The sequence below is a fragment of the Podarcis muralis genome, chromosome 7 (genome assembly GCF_964188315.1).
Source record: "Podarcis muralis chromosome 7, rPodMur119.hap1.1, whole genome shotgun sequence".
NCBI lineage: Eukaryota > Metazoa > Chordata > Lepidosauria > Squamata > Lacertidae > Podarcis > Podarcis muralis.
In genome coordinates this window covers 46,397,256-46,405,855 of record NC_135661.1, presented here as the reverse complement: position 1 = coordinate 46,405,855, position 8,600 = coordinate 46,397,256, and the positions used below count along the sequence as shown (strand labels likewise).

General features: G+C 42.2%; 1 pseudogene; it reads right to left on the bottom strand.

Moving 5' to 3' along the window:
- Positions 1-6,594: 6,594 nt before the first annotated feature.
- Positions 6,595-6,746, bottom strand: LOC114603638 (U1 spliceosomal RNA; annotated as a pseudogene).
- Between the last annotated feature and the right edge of the window lie 1,854 nt (positions 6,747-8,600).

Genomic DNA, 8,600 nt, shown 5'->3' with positions numbered 1-8,600 from the left:
ACTTTATTTCATTCTGAAGAAGGGTCTTTGGAGAACTGAACACTGCATTCAGAGAAATGAATCCAATAATGGAAAACATCATACCTATGTTATCTATCTCTTTTCCCAGGTATAATAGGGTAGGACATACGAATATATGTTGCCCTCTTCTGGATTGTGCTGTAATTAACATGGGGAAATGCTCCATTGCTTTCTGCTCTGCTTCCATTTAGTGTGGGATAAAATGTTGTGTGTGTGTGTGTGCGTGTGTGTCCAGTTTTAAAAGCACCATTTGCTTTAATGGATTGTCATTTCCAGGTCACCTGAGGTCAATCTATATGAACAATGTTTTTGAGCTGCTCCTGTGTTATGTAATCAACCTAGGGCTGGTTGAGCCTCCAGCCATTTAATTTTCAGAGCCTGAATTTAGCTGACTGTAAACCTAGTGAAAAGCCAGCTTGCAGAAAGAGATTGGTTGCTACCAACGATGTAGCCGTACTTACTAAATGCCTAACTCTCTAAATCAATTAGGGTCAGAAAGAGAGAAAACTGAAAAGAGACGCTTGATTCTAAACAGCTTAAAGCTATCATTCTGCAAAGATTACTTCCTTCCCTCTTGAAAACATCTGCTTTTCTGGGGATAAGCAATACTCTTACCACCAGTTGTGCCAATACTTTCAATTTAGGGATGTTTCATCCAAATTTCTCTCTGGATTTTGGGATTAGAATCAGTTGGCCTTCTTGCCAAAGTGGAGCCAATGCATTTGGAATTCTCCTTTGTCTTTAAAGACAAGAGGAAAATACTTCCCAAATTTTGTATGAAGCACTGAGCCTATTGGGTTTTATATAGTTTTCAGTTCTTTAATCAGTATCTTACTCCTACCCCTCCTTGATGAAAAGCAAAGTCCTGATGTGAACTTGATGTGTCTTTGAAGCAGCTCTCCTGAATTTGATAACCCCATTGCCAATCACACATGCACACATCAGTGAGGCAAGGGATGAGGAACAATATGTGAAGGAACTGAAGGAACTCAGAGCTGGCAAACTGACTGTGCTTCAATTCCAGAATTAATTTTAGGAATTCTCTTAAATCTTCTGCTGGAAAATCCTCCAGCAGCACATGTGAGGATGCAGTGGAAATGAGCACTAGCTCCACCTCCCTTCATGTTGTTCTATAGTCACCTTCCAGTTTGAGTACGTTGTCACAGTATGGAGCTTTTTGTATCCATGAGGATTCCCTGTAGATTTGAGAACCACGATTCTTCAGAGTTCTAAAAGGCCAAGGGAACATCTGCAGAAACAACAAAAGAAGAGCCTGCTGGATTAGGCCAGTTATCCACTATGACCTCAAGGTCTCAATCCTGGTCAGTCTCCTCATCAGCATATTTTAAGAATCAGTGGCGTAGCGTGGGTTGTCAGCACCCGGGGCAAGGCAAGTAATTTGCGCCCCCTAACCCATGGATTTGCGCCCCCTAACCCGTAGATTTGCCCTAACCCCAGATGTTGCGCCCGGTGCGGCTGGCCCCCCCTGCACCCCCCACGCTACGCCACTGTTAAGAATACAAAAACCTAAGAAGAGCCAGCTGGATAAGTCCAGTCACCCATCTAGCCCAGCATCTTGTGCTCACAGTGGCCAGCCAGATGCCTGTGAGAGGACTGCAGCCAGGACCTGAGCACAACAGCACTCTTCCCTCTGGAAGCATCCAGCAACAAGTACTCAGAAGCATACTGCCTCCAGAAGTGGTGGTAGAACATAGCCATTAGCCTTTGTAGCCATTTATAACTTTATCCTCACTTAATTCCAAGTTGGTGGTCGTCATGCTCTCCTGTGGGAGTGAATTAGGTTATGCATGCACTGTGTGAATAAGTACATACTCTTATCTGTCCTGAAACTTCCAACATTCAGCTTCACCGGATGCCATGGGAAAGTTGCAAAAGGCTCCCTGCTGCAGACGTTCACCTTCCACCGACCTGTCCCTAATTTGTAATGACTGAAGAGGGGGATTAAGCTGGAATTTGGAAGGAGTGGTATACAAGAGAGAATCAGAGGCATGAAAAGGGAACATAAATGGGGAAATTCTCTCTCCTCTAACTTTACACAGATTTAGAGCTCAACTCTCCAAGGTCTCGGGTCTAAGGCTCTTAGACTCAGCCTGTGGCCTATTAAGTGAAGGTTCTAGGAGTCAGGCCTTTGGCGTCGTATCTGAAAAATAGCTGACTAGTCATTGATGCCCAGTTCAAAGGAAGCATCACTCATATGTGCTTACTTAATACAAGGGAACATGAACAGGGATACCATTAAAGCCTTCCGTAGAAGTGCAGTGCTCTTTTGGAAGTAACAATCTTGCATAGGCAAGATTCAACTGAAGAAAAATGTCTCATCAAACCTTGTATGTTTCTTAAGAAAATGAAAGACTTTTTAAAAAAAGCCTTTAATAGCTATCATAAAAAGGAAGGATAAAATTTGTGAAAGGCTAAAGCTGTCTTGCTGAGTGGAGATGATTGATGGTGGTATGCAATTCATAACAAACAGCTAAGTGAGCATTATATCCATGAGATGTTGCCCAGAATACTGCAATAGGCTAACTTTTGCAAAGACAATTAAAGTTGTCTTTGCAAAGGGTTGGCATTTTTTTCCAGGTCTGCTTGGTATATTTGTTAGATTATCAGACTAGGGAGATGATTTTGGACTCTCTCAGTCTTGCATCTTCCCATTCTTAAAATCATTCCACCCTATTTCTGCATCAATTTGTGCCTTTTTAAAAAAGAAAAAGAAAAACCTATGTGGAAATGAATACATTTTTCTGCACATTTCTCCAAAAGCAGTTTTCATGAGTAATGCATTTGTAATGTTATTTTCACAAATATATTAATTTTGTGCACACTTTCCCCTAATACATGCATTTCCACATGCACTTTTAATTGGAGAACTGCATTCATCATTAAGAAACAAACTTGATCAGTCTTTTAGTATGTATTTCTCCTAATAAACAAATTATGCATATTATTTTCACTGTATGTGTTCTAATGAACATTTCCCCCTAATTCACACATTTTTGTATGCATCTTTTGGTTGGAGAAATGCATTAGAAATGTGAATATCAAAGGATAGATGTGTTTCAAGAACTGCATTATTTGGAGAAGTGAGAAATAAGCTTATGCCTTTGTTGGTATCTGTCTGTCTTGAGAGACAGTGGAATGTGCCGCTGGGGGTGAAGTCAAACTTCTGCTTTAACAGCAGCAAAGTGACCTCCTCAGGACACAAGCCTGCGGAAGTCCTGGGCTGCCCAGATGACAAGACCCCCATCTCAGCCTTGCTGATGTGGTCCAACGGAAAGCAGAGCAATATGTTTGGCAACAGCTTAGCTGCAGGAGTCGCTGGAAGGAGGCATACAAGGTGCTGTCCAACTGTCTTAGGGACTCCACTCCGGATTTGCGTAGGGTTTACTCCTTATACTTTTCTTCTCCCAAATATATCCCACAAGGCAGCAGAGGCTTAGGACCAGAGATTTCCTTCTCCTACAAGGGCTACCTTCCAAGGTTGATAAGCCCCATCTGCCTCTCACTTTCATCTACAACACATGCAGAAACTGCCTTCTTGACCATTGGTCCCACTAGAAGTCCCTAACTCACCAAAGGTTTGAGAGCCATCAGCTACCCTCACCTGGTTTAGCAGCCAGTTGAAGCCGTTCCCAGGTTGTGGCTGCTATCACATGCTGGCAGCTTCTAGGAATCACAAGTGAGAGGTGAGTGCTGGGTGAATACCAAAGGTGAACAAACTACTCCAGAAGGAGCACAACATGTCCCCCATCAGAGGTACCACCCAAAATAAGGTAGGTTGGTAATAACATGCGAACTGAACCAAATGTCTCCCCCCTCCTTAGCCATGGAGTTTACTGGATTACCTTAAGCCACTGTTTCATTACTGCGTGTCCCAAATCCTGCCACTGAGTTTTTGTATATTTAGCTCCCCCCCCCCTTGACCAGACTAGTAAAAATAAATAAAAAAGAACTACCTCCAACTTATGCTAAAAATAGTTCCACCCGCTTTTTGCTTCTGGCCTTGCCTACCTACCACTGGTGTGCAGCCCTCATAAGTTGCTTGGGAGGGAATGTGGCAGTATTAGGGCTGCCTTTTTGCATACATCCCTGCCTGTTCTTTGAGCTCTGCTGGAGAAGCATTGCTAAAAAGCCCCTTATCACATCCATCTGGTGACCACAAGGAACGTGGCGTTTAGCATAGCAGCATAGTAGCACCGATATTGTTGAACGCAGCACCTAGTTTTAGATGACAGCTTAAACTGTCTTTATTTACGCACGCTTATCCTGCCATGTTGCCGCATTTTATGTTCTTCTTATCTTTGCCTTTTTATGTTTTTACTTTTGATTTTATGTGCTCTGCTTCGAGAACATTTTTGTCTTGATTCAGCAGTATAGGAATGAAATGAAGTAACACACATGTGTTTCCAGGCATGGTAATCATTTGCAAGGAGGAGGATTTTGTGTCTGAGAAATCCAGGCTAAACCTGTCCATGGAGGCCTGAAATGCCAACCCCTGGGAGGAAAAATACATACTTTCCAGGATGCAACTCTTAGCAAGATAAGCCTTGAGAGTACCCTACATTGCTCTTTCCCAAGGCGGGCTGGTGGGAATTTTATGTTGTGAACTGCCCTGAGACTAGCAGGTATAGGGCAGTATACAAATTTAATAAATAATAATAATAATAAAATCAAAGGTGTCTCCATGTGATTGTATCTCTCCTCTCTCTCTCTCTCTCTCTGTGTGTGTGTGTGTGTGTGTGTGTGTACCAATTTATTCAGTGTGCACATGTGTGGAGTATACTGGCAGTCTGGAAGGGGAAAATATGCACTATGATTTTGTTTTCTTCCTTTTTTTAAAAAAAGTACCATTTCTGACATTACTTTTGGAAATTCTCCCAGTTACACTGGAAGGGAAAAGGGGAGGAAGAAAGGGCAGCATGAAGCCACAGAATGATAACAGTATGTAATGAGGAAATTTGCCCATCCTCAAATGGGAGCAGAGGAAATAGCAGAAACGGGATGAGCTGTGAACCATTGCTTATGATTGCTGCAGCCTTTGCCCTCAAATTCTTGGCTGTGATTCACCTCTTTGCCTGCATCCTTCCTGCCTGGCTGCTCTTACCTCACAGTTGTTTTGGTCCTGATGAATATCCTTTCTGGACTGGATGCTGCTTAATCTCACTGCCTGGATTCTGCACAAGATGCTCATACATTGTTATGCCCTCGGTTGTGTTTCCCAAATGCCTTGCCATGCCTGTGAAAATTGAGCCAATGTCCAATGTAACTCATCATTCTCATCCTAAAATATTCTCAATTTAAAATAAAGGCGTCATTCAAAACATCTCTTGTTTCAGCGCTGTAAAGCTTAGCCACTCCTCCACCCAACCCAGTGGGTTTTGGCTGGGAATAAAGTTACACTAGGGAGGCAGGGCACAGATTGAATTGGCATTTGGATGCATATCAACTCAGCCCCAACACTGACCTTTTCCAGTTTCTGGTATCTCAAGATTAACTGGTTGCTTTGGGGCCAAATAAGGTACTTTATTTTTATTTCCTATCTATGTATTAGATATGTTGGCAGATTTTTCATCTCCTCTGCACCTATGAGCTGGGCTAAAGAGCAGTAAATTGTTCAGGTTAATTTGGTCACATTGGTCAGCCATTTTACTAGGTAGGGATGAGGTTAGGTAAGTACTCTTAGACAACTTGGTGAATGAATGGCAATTCCTGAGACTTGCTGATCTGGCCTGTGGGCAAAGGACAGATAGACCTTTAGCAGAGATAGACCAGAAAATGATTATTGTCCTTCAGCATATCATCTCTGGTTCACAATATTCCTGAGCAACAGCGCTGCTTTAATGTTCATGAATGGGAAGCGCCATAGCTCAGTGGTTACCAGAAGGTAACCTCTACTTTAGGTTTGCGGTGCAACAGCAGGCAGACAAGAGAAAGCTGAAGGATAAATGGCAATGTTAGCACTTGCTACTCTCTATACTCAACAAAGCAAACCTGCATTTTTGAGAAATGTGAAGTGATACGTCATGGCACAGTGTCAAAAGCTGCAGGCGCTGGATGAATGGGCTTAAGAAGGAAAAGTCCTAAGCAGAAAAGCAGACCTTCAATCCGCATATTATCTCTCGGCAATATAGAGAAGTGGTTTTTATTTTTTAAGAAAGGAGGGTGAAGAGCAATGTGGGGGAAGGAAATTAGGCTTCTCTGAGTAGGTAATTTAAGATTATAGTGTAAATTCAAGAAAATGATGATAAGGTTAAGCAGCTGGTATGACTCACTTAGAATATATGCACAGAGCTGGTTACTACATTGGGAAATGATGTTGTAACGTCTGAAAAGATAAAGAGGTTTATTCTGGAGATGGAGATGAAAAGGGATGGCCGGAAGGCAAACCATAAAAGGTGCATGTCACTGTTTTAGAATAAAAGAGCAGAAAAAGAAAGGAGTAAAGTGCCTCACATGGAGATGTTTAGAAGCACTGAAATTGCTGACCTATTGCTGCTGCTGCTGCTGCTGTTATAAAGTATTTAATATACCACTTTTTTTTTAACTTTCTTTTTGTGAGTGCAGTCCCCCACTACCACAAATTATGCAGTTGAGTTTCCTATATTTGGGGAAATCGCAGGGGTCAGCACACCCAAAGTGCAATGGATGAGCCACACGCTGGGAAAACCACCTTCAGGATCATGGTATCTCCCCTGCCAGGTAAGTATATACCACTTTTCATAAAGCAGTTTGAAGGTACGGGCCACAGAAGTCTGAACAGTCTCCCATCAATGGCAAACAAAAATGAATGGAATTGCAGAAGTGAATCAGTAACAAAATGGATCACTTAGTCGATTTTAAAGCAGACTCACTGAAATCAATTGGACTTGTAACAAACTTAAATCCCATTGATTTCAGTTGGTCTACACTAAAAGTATGAAGAGAAGTCGTGATCCAACCCAATGAATGTAATTCTTATGAGCAAGTAACAAAAGTACTTGAACTTTTAATAATGAAGAATATAACTAAATGGGGAAAGCCAGACGCAGGCAGTAGTTCCAAATTTGGAAAAAAAATCTAAGCTCTCCTCCTCCTTCTACTTGTGACAATTGATTCAAGGATGAATGAGAGCTGGAGAGAGGAGGTAGTGAATCTGGCTGGGGAGTTGAGTTTGAAAAGGGACTAAAAGCTCAAGAAGTGCCCTGCTGAATAAGACAAAATGCTCATCTATTCCAGCATCCTGTCATTACAGTGGCCAACCAGATACCTATGGGAAGCCCAGGAGCAGGACCTGAGTGCACCACCACTCTCTCCACTAGACGTTCCCACCAACTGGTATTCAGAAGCATACTGCCACTGGCTATCTCTCCCTCCCTCCTCTACCCATCAGACAGGACAGGACACTTGCTAACTATAAATAAATGTTGTATTTCAATGGGCCTCCAGGATAATGATTTTGTTCTTAATACTGTTTATAGGCAGCCTTGCTTCGCAGGGCGGCTTGGAACAAACAACATGATATCATATTTCACACGGGGGCATAAGTCCACCCTTTGAAAATGATGAGTAAACGCTTCTGTTTCATAACTTTACAAGTATGCAAACAAAATGATGCATACAAGGGAAGAAGCACACTGGCCTTTCATTTTTGAGCTGATGCGTCACCCAGCAAAGCAGAAGAGCTCTTGATTACTTTTATGAGTGCTGACACCCTAATGGAATGGACTTTCTAGGCAACCACTCTTTCAGATTAGCCTTTTTAAAGCATTTTGCTAATTGTTTTTCCCTCACTTGTATCAGCAGGAGAGCCAATTATAGCTCCGTCTTCATTTTATGATAACCTTCTTTTTCAATAGCGTCAGCCACCCTTTCACCTTTTCATTACCGAGATACGGCTTGAAGCTCAGGGATAGAAACAGGGCCAACGTTAAAAGTCCATTTTTCAAAAATGGGATTTTGCAGTCACTGCTCACCTTTTTCAATTTGATTTCACACACCTTTACACCTTGATACTTACTAAAGAATATAGTGCCTCCAACAGGAGCAAATTTAGGCATATATTTTGCGGTGCATAAATTTACTTTATTAGCCATACTTTTGCCTAACATTTGTTTGGCAAACCATGTCATTATGATGTTGATGTTTTCTTTGTGATACCAGTTTATGTTCTCTCTCCTTCTCTCTCTCTCTCTCTCTCATGGTAATTTCAAACAAATTCCTCTATGGCTGTCATGTGACCTAGCCCCAAAAGTACATTCAAATGAACATGTAAACAGGCCTTTAAACACAACGCTGTGAGCTGCTTTGATGGGTGGAGGGTTTTCATTCATGTGTGTGCCAAATTCACCTTGAGCAATCAGAATCCAGCACATTTTATCCAGCACTAACAGCACTGTTTCCTACTGCAAGCCTCCAGACTGAACTCTGTGTTTTAAGGGTGGCATATAGGCTGCAGTACCAACCTACCTGAGCCCTCTGTCAGCTGGCCCCTATGGGTCATTCCTGGTCCACTAGACCCTACAAGTCCTAGTCTCAGAGATTGTCTCCTGTAGAGATTTCTCATCAACAAGCAAGTTGCTTCT